The sequence below is a fragment of the Ranitomeya imitator genome, chromosome 2, assembly GCF_032444005.1.
Source record: "Ranitomeya imitator isolate aRanImi1 chromosome 2, aRanImi1.pri, whole genome shotgun sequence".
Lineage (NCBI taxonomy): Eukaryota > Metazoa > Chordata > Amphibia > Anura > Dendrobatidae > Ranitomeya > Ranitomeya imitator.
Window position 1 is genome coordinate 170,574,268 of NC_091283.1, and position 19,152 is coordinate 170,593,419.

The following is a 19,152-nucleotide window of genomic DNA, read 5'->3' on the forward strand; positions in this document are numbered from 1 at the left end:
AACGCTTTGGAAAAATCGAGATATACCACGTCCAATGACTCACCGTGGTCTAGCCTATAGCTTACCTCTTCATAAAAACTGATTAGATTGGTTTGACAGGAGCGATTTCTCATAAACCCATGCTGATATGGAGTTAAACAGTTATTCTCATTGAGATAATCCAGAATAACATCCCTCAGAAACCCTTCAAATATTTTACCAACAATAGAGGTTAGACTTACTGGCCTATAATTTCCAGGTTCACTTTTAGAGCCCTTTTTGAATATTGGCACCACATTTGCTATGCGCCAGTCCTGCGGAACAGACCCTGTCGCTATAGAGTCCCTAAAAATAAGAAATAATGGTTTATCTATTACATTACTTAGTTCTCTTAGTACTCGTGGGTGTATGCCATCCGGACCCGGAGATTTATCTATTTTAATCTTATTTAGCCGGTTTTGCACCTCTTCTTGGGTTAGATTGGTGACCCTTAATATAGGGTTTTCATTGTTTCTTGGGATTTCACCTAGCATTTCATTTTCCACCGTGAATACCGTGGAGAAGAAGGTGTTTAATATGTTAGCTTTTTCCTCGTCATCTACAACCATTCTTTCCTCACTATTTTTTAAGGGGCCTACATTTTCAGTTTTTATTCTTTTACTATTGATATAGTTGAAGAACAGTTTGGGATTAGTTTTACTCTCCTTAGCAATGTGCTTCTCTGTTTCCTTTTTGGCAGCTTTAATTAGTTTTTTAGATAAAGTACTTTTCTCCCTATAGTTTTTTAGAGCTTCAATGGTGCCATCCTGCTTTAGTAGTGCAAATGCTTTCTTTTTACTGTTAATTGCCTGTCTTACTTCTTTGTTTAGCCACATTGGGTTTTTCCTATTTCTAGTCCTTTTATTCCCACAAGGTATAAACCGCTTACACTGCCTATTTAGGATGTTCTTAAACATTTCCCATTTATTATCTGTATTCTTATTTCTGAGGATATTGTCCCAGTCTACCAGATTAAGGGCATCTCTAAGCTGGTCAAACTTTGCCTTCCTAAAGTTCAGTGTTTTTGTGACTCCCTGACAAGTCCCCCTAGTGAAAGACAGGTGAAACTGTACAATATTGTGGTCGCTATTTCCTAGATGCCCAACCACCTGCAGATTTGTTATTCTGTCAGGTCTATTAGATAGTATTAGGTCTAAAAGTGCTGCTCCTCTGGTTGGATTCTGCACCAATTGTGAAAGATAATTTTTCTTGGTTATTAGCAGAAACCTGTTGCCTTTATGGGTTTCACAGGTTTCTGTTTCCCAGTTAATATCCGGGTAGTTAAAGTCCCCCATAACCAGGACCTCATTATGGGTTGCAGCTTCATCTATCTGCTTTAGAAGTAGACTTTCCATGGTTTCTGTTATATTTGGGGGTTTGTAACAGACCCCAATGAGAATTTTGTTACCATTTTTCCCTCCATGAATTTCGACCCATATGGACTCGACATCCTCATTCCCTTCGCTAATATCCTCCCTTAAAGTGGACTTTAGACAAGACTTTACATACAGACAAACCCCTCCTCCTCTCCGATTTTTACGATCCTTTCTAAACAGACTGTAACCCTGTAAGTTAACTGCCCAGTCATAGCTTTCATCTAACCATGTCTCGGTTATTCCCACTATGTCAAAGTTACCTGTAGATATTTCTGCTTCTAGTTCTTCCATCTTGTTTATCAGGCTTCTGGCGTTTGCGAGCATGCAGTTTAGAGGATTTTGTTTTGTTCCAATCTCCTCGCTGTGGATTGTTTTAGAAATGTTCTTACCTCCCTTCTGAGTATGTTTTCCTGGGTCTTCTTTGTTCAAGTCTAATGTTTTTCTTCCCGTCCCCTCTTCTTCTAGTTTAACGCCCTCCTGATGAGTGTAGCGAGTCTTCTGGCAAATGTGTGTTTCCCAGATTTGTTGAGGTGTAGTCCGTCTCTGGCGAGGAGTCCATCGTACAAGTAATTCACACCGTGGTCCAGGAATCCGAATCCTTGTTGTCTGCACCATCGTCTTAGCCAGTTGTTTGCATCAAGGATCCTGTTCCATCTCCTGGTGCCATGCCCGTCTACTGGAAGGATAGAAGAAAAAACTACCTGTGCATCCAGTTCCTTTACTTTCTTCCCCAACTCTTCAAAGTCCTTGCAGATTGTCGGTAGGTCCTTCCTTGCCGTGTCATTGGTGCCAACATGTATCAGAAGAAATGGGTGGACGTCCTTGGAGCTGAAGAGCTTTGGTATCCTATCGGTCACATCCTTGATCATCGCACCTGGAAGGCAGCATACTTCTCTTGCAGTTATGTCCGGTCTGCAGATGGCTGCTTCTGTGCCTCTCAGTAGTGAGTCTCCCACCACCACCACTCTTCGTTGCTTCTTGGCTGTACTTTTTGCTGTCTCTTGTTGCTGTGTGCCCTTTTCTTTTTTGCTTGCTGGTATTGCTTCATCCTTAGGTGTGCCATCTTCATCCTCTACAAAGATTTGATATCGGTTCTTCAGTTGTGTGGTTGGTGATTTCTCCACGGTCTTCTTGCTTCTTTTGGTCACATGCTTCCACTCATCTGCTTTTGGAGGTTCTCTGACACTTTTTTCACCTTCTGTGACCAGTAGAGATGCTTCTGTTCTGTCTAGAAAGTCTTCATTCTCTTTGATGAGTTTCAAAGTTGCTATTTTTTCTTCCAGACCCCGCACCTTTTCTTCTAAAAGGGCCACTAGTCTACACTTCTGACAGGTGAAATTTGATTCTTCTTCTGGTCGATCTGTGAACATGTAGCACATGTTGCAGCTCACCATGTAGGTTGTCACATCTGCCATGTTGCTCCTAGATCCTGCTGACTTGCTGTGTGCTTTCCTTCTTGTGTAATCTACTCAGCCAAGCTCTCTTGCAATAATGTCCTACAGGCCTTACGGCGCGCGGTTTGGTGATGCTTTCTAAGCAGCTGGTCCCGGCTGTACCCAACGATCTTCTAGCTTAGGGAGACTCTTTGCTTTTCCCAGAAGGCACCTGGAATATGCAAATTAGCCTCCTCAAGCTTGAATCCCTGGAGTATATACATCAGTGACTATATACAGTATATACAGGGAGTATATACATCAGTGACTATATACAGTGTATACAGGGGGTATATACATCAATGACGATATACAGGAAGTACGGTACATAAATCTGACTATATGCAGGGAGTGTATACATCAGTGACTATATGCAGGGAGTGTATACATCAGTAACTATATACAGGGAGAATATACATCAGTGACTATATACAGTGTATACAGGAAGTACATAAATTAGTGACTATATACAGGGAGCATATACGTCAGTGACTATATACAGGGAGTGTATAAGTCAGTGACTATATACAGGGAGTATATACATCACAGGGAGTATATACTGTACATCAGTGACTATATACAGGGAGTATATACGTGAGTTACTATATGCAGGGAGTATATACGTCAGTGACTATATACAGTGTATACAGGAAGTATATACATCAGTGACTATATACAGTATAATGTATACAGGGAGTATATACATCGTGACTATATACAGTGTATACACGGATTATACACATCAGTGACTATATACAGTGTATACAGGAAGTATATACATCAGTGACTATATACAGTGTATACAGGAAGTACATAAATCAGTGACTATATACAGGGAGTATATACACATCAGTGACTATATACAGGGAGTATATACACCAGTGACTATATACAGTGTATACAGGCAGTATATACATCAGTGACTATACAGTGTATACAGCGATAATATACATTGTGACTATAGACGGGAGTGTATACATCAGTGACTATATACAGGGAGTTTATACATCAGTGACTATATACAGGGAGTTTATACATCAGTGACTATATACAGGGAGTTTATACATCAGTGACTATATACAGGGAGAATATACATCAGTGACTATATACAGTGTATACAGGGAGTATATACATCAGTGACTATACAGTGCATACAGGGAGAATATACATCAGTGACTAAATACAGTGTATACAGGGAGTATATACATCAGTGACTATATACAGGGAGTATATACATCAGTGACTATATTCAGTGTATACAGGGGGTATATACATCAATGACTATATACAGGAAGTACATAAATCTGACTATATGCAGGGAGTGTATACATCAGTGACTATACAGGGAGTGTATACATCAGTAACTATATACAGTGTATACAGGGAGAATATACATCAGTGACTATATACAGTGTATACAGGGAGTACATAAATTAGTGACTATATACAGGGAGTATATACGTCAGTGACTATATACAGGGAGTATATACATCAGTGACTATATACAGGGAGTGTATAAGTCAGTGACTAGATTCAAGATTCAAAGAAGCTTTATTGGCAGGACCAAATACGCATCAGTTTTGCCAAAGCAAGTGTATAAAGGCAATAGGGATAGGGACTGTGGGGATGTTGGGTAGGAGCTGTAGGGAAGGTGGATGGGGGCAGATCCATTGTGGGGGCTATAGTCCATGGCATAGGGGAGGTAGATGGGGCAGATCCAGGGTGGGGGCTATAGTCCATGGCATAGGGGAGGTGGATGGGGCAGATCCAGGGTGGGGGCTATAGTCCATGGCATAGGGGAGGTGGATGGGGAAGGTGAACTATATACAGGGAGTATATACATCAGTGACTATATACAGGGAGTATATACATCAGTGACTATATACAGGGAGTATATACATCAGTGACTATACAGGGAGTATATACGTCAGTTACTATATGCAGGGAGTATATACGTCAGTGACTATATACAGTGTATACAGGAAGTATATACATCAGTGACTACACAGTGTATACAGTGAGTATATACATCAGTGATTATATACAGTGTATACAGGAAGTACATGAATCAGTGACTATATATAGGGAGTATATACATCAGTGACTATATACAGGGAGTGTATACATCAGTGACTATATACAGGGAGTATAAACATCAGTGACTATATACAAGGAGTATATACATCAGTGACTAAACAGGGAGAATATACATCAGTGATTATATACAGGGAGTATATACATCAGTGACTATATACATCAGTGACTATATACAGGGAGTATACACATCAGTGACTATACAGTGTATACAGGGAGAATATACATCAGTGACTATATACATCAGTGACTATATACAGGGAGTATACACATCAGTGACTATACAGTGTATTCAGGGAGAATATACATCAGTGACTATATACAGGGAGTATATACATCAGGGACTATATACATGGAGAATATATATCAGTGACTATATACAGTGTATACAGGGAGAATATACATCAGTGACTATATACAGGGATTATATACATCAGTGACTATATACAGTGTGTACAGGAAGTATATACATCAGTGACTATATACAGTGTGTACAGGAAGTATATACATCAGTGACTATATACAGTGTATACAGGGAGTATATACATCGAGTATATACACATCAGTGACTATATACAGTTTGGCCAAAAGTATTGACACCCCTGCAATTCTATCAGATAATACTCAGTTTCTTCCTGAAAATGATTGCAAACACAAATTATTTGTTATTATTATCTTCATTTAATTGGTCTTAAATGAAAAAAAAACACAAAAAGAATTGTCCTAAAGCCAAATTGGATATAATTCCAGACGAAACATAAAAAAGGGGATGGACAAAAGTATTGGCACTGTTCGAAAAATCATGTGATGCTTCTATAATTTGTGTAATTAACAGCACCTGCAAATTACCTGTGGCACCTAACAGGTGTTGGCAAAACTAAATCACACTTGCAGCCAGTTGACATGGATTAAAGTTGACTAAAGTGTCCTTGTGTACCACATTGAGCATGGAGAAAAGAAAGAAGACCAAAGAACTGTCTGAGGACTTGAGAAACCAAATTGTGAGGAAGCATGAGCAATCTCAAGGCTACAGGTCCATCTCCAAAGACCTGAATGTTCCTGTGTCTACCGTGCGCAGTGTCATGAAGAAGTTTGAAGCCCATGGCACTGTGGCTAACATCCCTAGATGTGGACGGAAAAGAAAAATTGACAAGAGATTTCAACGCAAGATTGTGCGGATGTTGGATAAAGAACCTCGACAAACATGCAAACAAGTTCAAGCTGCCCTGCAGTCTGAGGGTACAACAGTGTCAACCCGTACTGTCCGTCGGCATCTGAATGAAAAGGGACTGTATGGTAGGAGACCCAGGAAGACCCCACTTCTTACCCCGAGACATAAAAAAGCCAGGCTGGAGTTTGCCAAAACTTACCTGAAAAAACCTAAAACATTTTGCAAGAATGTTCTCTGGTCAGATGAGACAAAAGTAGAGCTTTTTGGGCAAAGGCCCAAAAGAACACGGTCCCTACAGTCAAACATGGCGGAGGTTCCCTGATGTTTTGGGGTTGCTTTGCTGCCTCTGGCATTGGACTGCTTGACCGTGTGCATGGCATTATGAAGTCTGAAGACTACCAACAAATTTTGCAGCATAATGTAGGGCCCAGTGTGAGAAAGCTGGGTCTCCCTCGGAGGTCATGGGTCTTCCAGCAGGACAATGACCCAAAACACACTTCAAAAAGCACTAGAAAATGGTTTGAGAGAAAGCACTGGAGACTTCTATGGTGGCCAGCAATGAGTCCAGACCTGAATCCCATAGAACACCTGTGGAGAGATCTAAAAATGGCAGTTTGGAGAAGGCACCCTTCAAATATCAGGGACCTGGAGCAGTTTGCCAAAGAAGAATGGTCTAAAATTCCAGCAGAGCATTGTAAGAAACTCATTGATGGTTACCGGAAGTGGTTGGTAGCAGTTATTTTGGCTAAAGTTTGTGCAACCAAGTATTAGACTGAGGGTGCCAATACTTTTGTCTGGCCCATTTTTGGAGTTTTGTGTGAAATGATCAATGTTTTGCTTTTTGCTTCATTCTCTTTTTTTCATTTATCTTCAATTAATTGAAGATAATAATACCAAATAATTTGTGTTTGCAATCATTTTCAGGAAGAAACTGAGTATTATCTGACAGAATTGCAGGGGTGTCAATACTTTTGACCATGACTGTACAGTGTATGCAGGAAGTATATACATCAGTGACTATATACAGTGTATACAGGGTATATACATCAGTGACTATATACAGTGTATAGAGGGGGTATATACATCAGTGACTATATACAGTGTATACAGGGTATATACATCAGTGACTATATAAAGTGTATACAGGAGGGGGGGGCGTGGCCTGAGTGTTCATGTGAACGGACGTGCGGCAGAGAGCTCCCGCTGCTGTACATACAATAATCCTGCAGAGCCGCTGCTGATCGGTTCCTGAGGGGGCTTACCGGCTGCGGGGAGACTTGGAGAGTCCGGCGGTGCTGAGCGGTAGCGCTGGAACCGGAGACCATGACCAGGAGAAGGCAGAAGGACGCGGGAGCCGGAGATGCAGGCGCAATCCAAGATGGCGCCGATACAAGGGAGAAGGTGGACAAGGAGAACGCCGCATGTAGGAAGCGCATGGAGGTGGCGGCAAAGCTCCAGCAGTTTGCGAGAGCGGAGGCCGCAGAGGAGGGAGCCGGAGCTGATACCGAGGAGGAGGAGGAGAGCTCAGCAGGAGAACATGAGGTACAACAGGGGAGAAAGGAGAGCAATATGGCGGTGGCAGAAGGGGGACCTGAGGAAATGGCGCCAGAAGCTGAGCCTACCTTAAGAGACGTTTTTGCGCTGGTTTCTTCATGTAAACAGTCTCTGACCTTACAGATACAGGAGGTTAAGGGGGACACAGCCCAGATAAACGCAGCCATGCAGAAGATTGACAAACGTGTGGGGGAGGTAGAGGAGAGAGTGAGCACTGCAGAAGATCATATAGTGCAGCTGCAAAAAGCAGAGAAGAAGTTCACTCAAGCAATAGCTGAATTGGCGGATAAAAATGAGGACCTTGAGAACAGGTCCAGAAGAAATAATATACGCATAGTGGGTATCCCTGAAAAAGCTGAAGGGAGGAATCCAACGGAATATATTGAAAACTGGCTGTTAGAGACTTTTGGAGATATGGCGCTAATAAAAGTGTTCGCGGTAGAAAGAGCGCATAGGGTCCCACCGAAACCACCTGTCCCTGGAGCGAATCCCCGTACCATGCTTGCCAAAATTCTAAATTATAGAGACAGAGACATTATCCTGAGGAAGGCTAGAGACATGACGGAATCTGACAGTTGAAGGCCAAAGGATTGCTATTTATCCAGACTATTCTGCTCTGGTGCAAAAACAACGGATGATGTTCACGGGTATCAAGAGACGGCTGAGGGAGCTGGGAATGCAGTACTCCATGATGTTTCCAGCAAGACTGAGGGTGGTGGCGTTTGATAAAATTCATTTTTTTCAGAAGCCGGAGGAAGCTACCCAGTGGATCGATATTAATGCTAAAAGGCTTAAAGGAAAAGGAGACTGAAACTGTGGGAAGAGTCTGAATTTGTTTACTTATCTGTCAGTTGGAAAAGAGTCATGTGATTGACAATTCAGGGGGTATGGGTGGTGAAGAAGGGAGCTGGATTGTAATCAGTTAAAGTTAAAGGGATGCTGTAATGGCTGTTGGGAAAGGGGGAGGAAGGGTAAGCTGCATATTATAAGTGTATGCAGGTTTCTTGCGTGTGAAGATAATTCTATGTTAAAAATTTTGAGACATGTTGTTTTTCAAAATGTATGGAATCCTGTTATGTACAGTGGTGGGAGGAGGGTTGGGAAGGCAATGCCAAGCGGAGTGTTCGCTATGGGCGATGATGCCCCACTCTTGAAAAGAGGTGGAATGGTTAGTTGTGAGGGGGGAAGGGTGGCAGGGGGAGTTGGGAGAGGGGGGGGGTGAGGGAAGTTAGACAGCTCGTGCTCAAGAATGATGATACTCTAAAGGTACTGTCACACTAGACGATATCGCTAGCGATCCGTGACGTTGCAGCGTCCTCGCTAGCGATATCGTCCAGTGTGACAGGCAGCAGCGATCAGGCCCCTGCTGGGAGATCGCTGGTCGGGGAAGAAAGTCCAGAACTTTATTTCGTCGCTGGACTCCCCGTAGACATCGCTGAATCGGCGTGTGTGACACCGATTCAGCGATGTCTTCACTGGTAACCAGGGTAAACATCGGGTAACTAAGCGCAGGGCCGCGCTTAGTAACCCGATGTTTACCCTGGTTACCAGCGTAAAAAAACAAACAGTACATACTTACATTCAGCTGTCTGTCCCTTGCCGTCTGTTTGCTGCACTGACTGCTGGCCGCAAAGTGAAAGTGAAAGCACAGCACAGCGGTGAGTCACACAGCGGTGACTCACCGCTGTGGCTGTGCTCTGCTTTCACTTTTTACGGCCAGCAGTCAGTGCAGCAAACAGACGGCAAGGGACAGACAGCTGAATGTAAGTATGTACTGTTTGTTTTTTTACGCTGGTAACCAGGGTAAACATCGGGTTACTAAGCGCGGCCCTGCGCTTAGTTACCCGATGTTTACCCTGGTTACCGGGGACATCGGGATCGTTGGTCGCTGGAGAGCGGTCTGTGTGACAGCTCTCCAGCGACCAAACAGCGACACTGCAGCGATCCGGATCGTTGTCGGTATCGCTGCAGCGTCGCTTAGTGTGACGGTACCTTTAGTGAAGATGAGTCAATTGATGGGGACCCGTTTTAAGATTTTGTGCTGGAATGTGAGAGGCCTAGGGGAAAAATCCAGACGGGCCGCGAGTTTGCAATATGCAAGAGACCAACGGGCCTCAATGATATGCTTGCTGGAGATGCATTTGGTAAGGGAAAAGGTGGATGTCCTAAATAGACGTTGGATTCAGAAGGGATATCACTCTACCTTCTCCACGTATGCAAGAGGAGTCTCAATTTTGGTTCCAGCGGGAGTTCAGTATGAGGAGGTGAAGGTATATGTGGATGTGGATGGGCAGTACGTACTAATACGGTGTATATTGTATGGAGTGATGATGTGTGTTGCTGCGGTGTATATTCCACCTCCCTACTCTAGCAGAAAGATTAGAGAAGTAATGGAGCGAGTGGAAAGATGGGGGCCGACACCGTTAATGATTATCGGGGATCTGAATAACATCTGTGATGATTATTGGGACAAAAATAAAAATACTCAGAATAGGTCGGAGGGACACATCACAACATTTGGCACCTATATACAGGAGATAGGTATGATTGATCTTTGGAGGGTCAGACATATTGGGGAGAGAGGGTACTCATGTTATTCACCAGCGCATGCCACGCTCTCTAGAATTGATATGGCTCTGGGTAACAGGATCTTAGACACACTGGTTGGGGAGGTGAGATATCTGCCAAGGGCCTTATCGGACCATAGTCCAATTGAAGTGGAGGTTAGATTGGAGGGGGCACGCTCGCTAAGTGGGAGAGAATGGAAGATTCATCCTAATTGGTTACAGAGTATTGAGCTGGAAAGCATAGGACGGGAGGTGGCGGAGTTCTTTGTCTTAAATGATGGAAGCACAGACGCTCTTACGATTTGGGATGCAATGAAGGCGTATCTGAGGGGACTACTGTTTAGGGACATTAGTAGGTGTAAGCGGAGGACGAGGGAGGCAGAAAAGGCGGCAGTTGAGGAGTTGAAGGAGGCAGAGGATGAGATGGCTACACTGGGAACTCCTGAGGCAGGGAGAAGGATGAAAAATGCACAAAATCATTTGGAAAAAATTCTGTTGGACAAAGCTGAGAGGAAGCGGGAATTTCAAAGAGTGCTGTTTTATCAGGAGGGAGAAACAGTGGGGCATATGCTGTCGTTGGTGGCTGCTGCTCAGAGAGGTTCTTCATATATACACTCGTTGGAACCTGTAAGTGGAAGTAGAATAACGGAAACACCTGAGATTTTGAGGGCTTTTGCGGACTTTTATGCAGACTTATATTCCTCCCGGATTGGTGAGTCGGTCGAGGATACATTGACTTTCTTGGAGGGTCTAGATCTGCCGAGACTGAATGAGGCAGATAGGGAGAGCCTTGAGGCCCCTATCACTGAGGAGGAATTGAGTCGGGCATTGATGTCCATGGCTAATGGGAAGGCGCCTGGGGTTGATGGGCTACCCGCTGAGATCTATAAAGGTTTGGCAGAGGTGTTGACTCCTAGATTAAAAATGGTACTGGAGGAAGCTAGGTCCCGAGGGTGCTTGCCAGCCTCTATGAGAGAGGCTATAATAGTGGTTATTCCAAAGGAGGATAAGGATTTGGGGAAACCGGAGTCATACCGCCCAATTTCCTTACTAACTATTGATGTCAAGCTTCTGGCCAAGGTGTTAGCTCTCCGTCTTTCTAGTGTCATTGCGGGTCTGGTGCATCCGGACCAGTCTGGCTTTATGCCTGATAGGTCAACGGCGATTAATTTGCGGAGGTTATATGTAAATTTACAGGTGGAGTCTGATAACTGCGGTCGAAGAGTGATTGTGTCGCTAGATGCCCATAAGGCGTTTGACAGTGTTGAGTGGGGATATCTCTGGCAGGTGTTGGAATGTATGGGGTTTGGTCCGCAGTTTGTGGCCTGGATACAGCTGCTGTATTCATCACCGTCGGCTAGAATTAGAGTGAACGGGGAGCTGTCTCGACCTATAGGGCTGGCTAGGGGTATTAGGCAGGGATGCCCGCTCTCACCCCTCCTGTTTGCTTTGGCTGTAGAACCTCTTGCTGCTAAGATTCGGCAATCTAATAGGGTCCCTGGGTTTAGGTATGGGAAAGTTGAGGAAAAAATAGTGCTATACGCAGATGACGTCTTGCTGTTCCTGGCTGATCCGGATGATTCACTGAGAGGGGCCATTGAAATTGTTGAGAGATTTGGTACCGTATTGGGACTAACAATTAATTGGGGTAAATCGGTTCTTTTTAGGGTGGATGACGTAGGAGAGAATGTGAGTGAGGCTGTTGGGGATGAGAGGCTTAAGGTGGTATCTCAATTTAAATACCTTGGAATATGGATTTCGGTGCCAATTGCGGACTTCCTACAGAGGAATTTGACTCCTGTTATGGGGGTACTCAAGGCGAAGGTAGATGCCTGGAATAAGCTACATCTATCGGTAGTCGGAAGGGTTAACCTTATTAAAATGGTCCTGATGCCTAAAATTCTATATGTTTTACATAATGCGCCAATTTGGATCCCTCGGGGGAAGTTCCGGCAGATTAATGCCCTCTTTAGAAGTTTGATATGGGGGAGACAATATCCACGTATTAGCCTGGAGACGCTTCAGCGACCCAAGGAAGATGGTGGTTTGGCTTTGCCCAACCCGGAAATATATTTTCTTGCAGCCCAGAGTCAGCATTTGAAGGGCTGGGCGCGAGAGGCGTCATCCAGTGCAGTACAGCACCTGATGGAAGAGGTGACAGGCCGACGACCGGTGGTTCAATGTTTGGAAGATGGCTACTTGGGTGCTTTAGGGAAATTATATCCAACCCTGTTCCTGATTCGTAAATTATGGAACAGACTGAGGCAGATTCGGGGGGTTACAGGGCTGACTAAATTCACACCGATATGGTCTAACAATAATTTAAAGGAATTTGAGGCTCTGGGAGGACTGATGGAGTGGCAGACTAAAGGAATTTGCTTTGTTCACCAGATAATCCAGCAACAAGCATTAAAACCCTTTTCCCAATTGCAGGTAGAGTTTGGTCTGAGATCCACAGGGGAATATCAGTATGCGCAGATGAGACATGCCTTTGGAGCTCAAAATAAGAAAGCTGACATCAGGATTCAAGATGATATAGTATTGGAGTATGTGTGTGGCGACGGGACTACAAGGGGAGTTATTTCCACCCTGTATAAGGAACTTATACACACGTTTCTGCTAGATTTCCCTATAAAGGCGAGAGCTAAATGGGAGAGGGACGTGGGGCCGATGGAGAATGAAACCTGGGAATCGGTGATGGAGTGGGTTCTGCGACTATCCTTGAGTGAACCATACAGGCAGCTATATATTTTGCACAGAGTATATAAATCTCCGGAAGTACTACACAAAGCGGGGTTGCGTGCTAACTCTGAGTGCCCGAGGTGTGCGAATGAGAATGCAGGAATATATCACATGATGTGGACGTGTCCTAGGCTGGCTGCTTTTTGGGTGGTGGTTTTGAGCCGGGTTGAAGTAGCGTATAAGTGTAGAGTTCTTAGAGATCCGATAATATGCTTGCTGGGATATGTGGAAGAAATCGGAGTTGACAACTCCTGGAAAATTGCAATCGCTAGGCTACTATATATGGCTAGGAAAGTGATAGCACGGAATTGGATAAACGCAGAACCACCTGCGAGGAGGGAATTTCTCCAATATGTACAACATGGTCTAAAATTGGAAAAAGGGGTGTACAAAAAAAGGAAAATAGAAATGTTTAATAGAATGTGGTCTCCATGGCTTGAGCTGGGTTGAGGAGTAATTAAAATCGGGAATCTTAAGACTTGTATAAGGGTAAATTACTTGAGGCAGAGATGGCCTCAGAGGAGTGTAGATTGGGGATGAGCTGTCTTATGGGGGGGGGGGCTGTTGGGGTAATGTTGGGGTTTATTAAAATAAGAAAATGTGTATGTAACATATTGCAATGTAAATGGTAATCTGATGTTCTTCTTTATATTGTTAATAAAAATCTATTTAAATTAATAAAAAAAAGTGTATACAGGAGTACAGTGGGGCAAAAAAGTACCGTATATACTCGAGTATAAGCCGACCCGAGTATAAGCCGACCCCCCTAATTTTGCCACAAAAAACTGGGAAAACTTATTGACTCGAGTATAAGCCTAGGGTAGAAAATGCAGCATTTACCGGTGAATTTCAAAAATAAAAATAGATGCTCCATACCGTTCATTATTGCCCCATAGATGCTCCATATACAACTGTGCTATATAGAATGCTCTGCACCGTTGATTATGGCCCCATAGATGCTCCTTATAATGCTGTGCCATATATGCTCTGCACCTTTGATTATGGCCCCATAGGTGCTCCTTATAATGCTGTGCCCCATATATGCTCTGCACCTTTATGGCCCCATAGGTGCTCCTTATAATGCTGTGCCATATATGCTCTGCACCTTTGATTATGGCCACATAGGTGCTCCTTATAATGCTGTGCCCCATATATGCTCTGCACCTTTATGGCCCCATAGGTGCTCCTTATAATGCTGTGCCCCATTTATGCTCTGCACCTTTATGGCCCCATAGGTGCTCCTTATAATGCTGTGCCCCATATATGCTCTGCACCTTTATGGCCCCATAGGTGCTCCTTATAATGCTGTGCCCCATATATGCTCTGCACCTTTATGGCCCCATAGGTGCTCCTTATAATGCTGTGCCCCATATATGCTCTGCACCTTTATGGCCCCATAGGTGCTCCTTATAATGCTGTGCCCCATATATGCTCTGCACCTTTATGGCCCCATAGGTACTCCTTATAATGCTGTGCCCCATATATGCTCTGCACCTTTATGGCCCCATAGGTACTCCTTATAATGCTGTGCCCCTTATATGCTCTGCACCTTTATGGCCCCATAGGTGCTCCTTAGAATGCTGCTGGTGCTGCCATAAAAAAAAAAAAATCACATACTCACCTCTCTTCTCAGGACGGTGGCGCTTTCAATATTTACCTGCTCCTCTGCGGCTCCGTCTCCAGCACTGACGCTCAGCAGAGGGCGCGCACTGACTACGTCACAGCGCCCTCTAACCTGAGCGTCACTGCTAGAGGACGCTGCAGACGGAGCCGGAGCGAGGAGCAGGTAATTATAGCGCTGCGCTCCCCTTATCTGCTGCGGCGCGGTCCCTGCAGTCCCTGGCTTCTCCGGCGCTGCAGCTTCTTCCTGTAATTGAGCGGTCACATGGCACCGATCATTTACAGCAATGAATATGCGGCTCCTCCCCTATAGGGGTGGAGCCGCCTATTCATTTCTGTAATGAGCGGTGCCATGTGACCGCTCAGTGCAGGAAGAATCTGCAGCGCCGGAGAAGCCAGGGACTGCAGGGACCGCGCTGGGAGCAGGTAAGTATGATTACACAGCCCCCGCTCCCCCTCCCCTGCTGACACCCGGGTATATGACTCGAGTATAAGCCGAGAGGGGGACTTTCAGCCCCAAAAAATGGGCTGAAAATCTCGGCTTATACTCGAGTATATACGGTATTTAGTCAGTCAGCAATAGTGCAAGTTCCACCACTTAAAAAGATGAGAGGCGTCTGTAATTTACATCATAGGTAGACCTCAACTATGGGAGACAAACTGAGAAAAAAAAATCCAGAAAATCACATTGTCTGTTTTTTTTAACATTTTATTTGCATATTATGGTGGAAAATAAGTATTTGGTCAGAAACAAAATTTCATCTCAATACTTTGTAATATATCCTTTGTTGGCAATGACAGAGGTCAAACGTTTTCTGTAAGTTTTCACAAGGTTGCCACACACTGTTGTTGGTATGTTGGCCCATTCCTCCATGCAGATCTCCTCTAGAGCAGTGATGTTTTTGGCTTTTCGCTTGGCAACACGGACTTTCAACTCCCTCCAAAGGTTTTCTATAGCGTTGAGATCTGGAGACTGGCTAGGCCACTCCAGGACCTTGAAATGCTTCTTACGAAGCCACTCCTTCGTTGCCCTGGCGGTGTGCTTTGGATCATTGTCATGTTGAAAGACCCAGCCACGTTTCATCTTCAATGCCCTTGCTGATGGAAGGAGGTTTGCACTCAAAATCTCACAATACATGGCCCCATTCATTCTTTCATGTACCCGGATCAGTCGTCCTGGCCCCTTTGCAGAGAAACAGCCCCTAAGCATGATGTTTCCACCACCATGCTTTACAGTAGGTATGGTGTTTGATGGATGCAACTCAGTATTCTTTTTCCTCCAAACACGACAAGTTGTGTTTCTACCAAACAGTTCCAGTTTGGTTTCATCAGACCATAGGACATTCTCCCAAAACTCCTCTGGATCATCCAAATGCTCTCTAGCAAACTTCAGACGGGCCCGGACATGTACTGGCTTAAGCAGTGGGACATGTCTGGCACTGCAGGATCTGAGTCCATGGTGGCGTAGTGTGTTACTTATGGTAGGCCTTGTTACATTGGTCCCAGCTCTCTGCAGTTCATTCACTAGGTTCCCCCGCGTGGTTCTGGGATTTTTGCTCACCGTTCTTGTGATCATTCTGACCCCACAGGGTGGGATTTTGCGTGGAGCCCCAGATCGAGGGAGATTATCAGTGGTCTTGTATGTCTTCCATTTTCTAATTATTGCGCCCACTGTTGATTTCTTCACTCCAAGCTGGTTGGCTATTGCAGATTCAGTCTTCCCAGCCTGGTGCAGGGCTACAATTTTGTTTCTGGTGTCCTTTGACAGCTCTTTGGTCTTCACCATAGTGGAGTTTGGAGTCAGACTGAGGGTGTGCACAGGTGTCTTTTTATACTGATAGCAAGTTTAAACAGGTGCCATTACTACAGGTAATGAGTGGAGGAAATAGGAGACTCTTAAAGAAGTTACAGGTCTGTGAGAGCCAGAAATCTTGATTGTTTGTTTCTGACCAAATACTTATTTTCCACCATAATATGCAAATAAAATGTTAAAAAAACAGACAATGTGATTTTCTGGATTTTTTTTTCTCAGTTTGTCTCCCATAGTTGAGGTCTACCTATGATGTAAATTACAGACGCCTCTCATCTTTTTAAGTGGTGGAACTTGCACTATTGCTGACTGACTAAATACTTTTTTGCCCCACTGTATATACATCAGGGACTATATACAGTGTATACAGGGTATATACATCAGTGACTATATACAGTGTATACAGGAAGTATATACATCAGTGACTATATACAATGTATAGAGGGGTATACGTTATTACATTTAAGCTTTTTTAGCGTTTTCATTTTTGCTGTAATCTTTATTTAATTTGTGCCTTTTTACAGTTTATTATTTCCGTATTCACCCGTTTGTGTTCTTTTTTTATGTCCACCATTGTGGGTGAAGTTTAGAGTTTTTAGATTTGTTTTTTTTTTGCTTTTTGTTTTTTTTCACCAGATTCATTATTTGCAGCCATCCTCCATTCCTTCTTCAGAGCATTTTTAGGTCTGTCAGAAATTTTTTTTACAATTTGAGGAATATTTTACATTTTACTCTAAATTTACTCATTTGTCACAAAAACAGCAACAAAGAAACACAAGAAGAAAAAGAAAAGGGTTTAAAGAAAAAGAAAACCCGAGACGGGTGATTGTGTGTAGATCAGGTGTGCTGTAGGACTGTAGGAGCCGCAGGACATTATCACTTCTCCGTCTCCGTTCCCTCGTGCAGGTCGCGGCTCGGCACATGGATCTGGGCATTACGGTTCTGTTTGCCGTGTGGCGCGGCGGTGGTGCGCAGATGTCTGGAATACATGCCAGGATTATGATGTGCCGCCTGTCTAGCAAGCTGGTCCATGCTGCCAGTGTGAGGTGAGCACGTCTACATCTTGGCAACTGCTGTTACCATGGAAACTGGAGTTCTCCATCACTTTTCAGCATGTGAACCTTTCAAGCCTGGGAGTCCCCACATTACCACAGGTCAGGATCTTGCACCTTTTCTCCTCATCAGCCATGAAAATGAGAGTTAACAATCCCACCTCCTGTTAGCATGTTCCCTTCATACCAAGGGGTGACCACAAGATAAGGTTCATACAGAAATCAGATGTTATACACTGGGGGTGAGGGGCTGGCCATTATACACCAGGGGGTGAAGGGCCACATGCTATACACTGGGGCAAAGAACCAGATGTTTTACACTGGGGGGTGAGAGGCTGTATGTTATAGACTGGGGGCAAAGAACCAGATAATAATCTTTATTTTTATATAGCGCTAACATATTCCGCAGCGCTTTACAGTTTTGCACACATTATCCTCTTTCATTTTCATCAGTTATACACTGGGGGTGAGGGGCCGTACGTTATACATTGGGGGGTGAGGGGCCGTATGTTATACACTGGAGCAAGGGGCCGTATGTTATACACTGGAGGCGAGGGGCCGTACGTTATACATTGGGGGGTGAGGGACTGTATGTTATACACCGGGGGCAAGGGGTCAGATGTTATACACTGGAGGCGAAGAACCAGATGTTATACACTAGGGTTGAGGGGTCTGATGTTATACACTGGGGGCGAAGAACCAGATGTTATACAGTTATATGAAAAAGTTTGGGCACCCCTATTAATCTTAAGCTTAATGTTTTAGAAAAATTGTTTTTTTGCAACAGCTATTTCTGTTTCATATATCTAATAACTGTTGGACACAGTAATGTTTCTGCCTTGAAATGAGGTTTATTGTACTAACAGAAAACGTGCAATCTGCATTCAAACAAAATTTGACAGGTGCATAAGTATGGGCACCCTTATTTTCTTGTTTTAAATACTCCTACCTACTTTTTACTGACTTACTAAAGCACTTTTTTTTGTTTTTTAACCTCATTGAGCTTTGAACTTTATAGCCAGGTCTATGCAATCATGAGAAAAGCTACTTAAAGTGGCCACTTGCAAGTTATTCTCCTGTTTGAATCTCCTTTGAAGAGGGGCATCATGGGCTCCTCAAAACATCTGTCTAATGATCTGAAAACAAAGATTATTCAACATAGTTGTTCAGGGGAAGGATACAAAAAGCTGTCTCAGAGATTTAACCTGTCAATTTCCACTGTGAGGAACATAGTAAGGAAATGGAAGAACACAGGTACAGTTCTTGTTAAGGCCAGAAGTGGCAGGCCAAGAAAAACATCAGAAAGGCAGAGAAGAAGAATGGTGAGATCAGTCAAGGCCAATCCTCAGACCACCTCCAGAGAGCTGCAGCATCAACTTGCTGCAGATGGTGTCACTATGCATTGGTCAACTATACAACGCACTTTGCACAAGGAGAAGCTGTATGGGAGAGTGATGCGAAAGAAGCCGTTTCTGCAAGCACGCCACAAACAGAGTCGACTTAGGTATGCAAAAGCACATTTGGAGAAGCCAATTTCTTTTTGGAAAAAGGTCCTGTGGACTGATGAAACCAAGATTGAGTTGTTTGGTCATACAAAAAGGCGCTATGCATGGCGGCCAAAAAACACAGCATTCCAAGAAAAACACTTGCTACCCACAGTAAAATTTGGTGGAGGTTCCATCATGCTTTGGGGCTGTGTGGCCAGCCAATGCCGG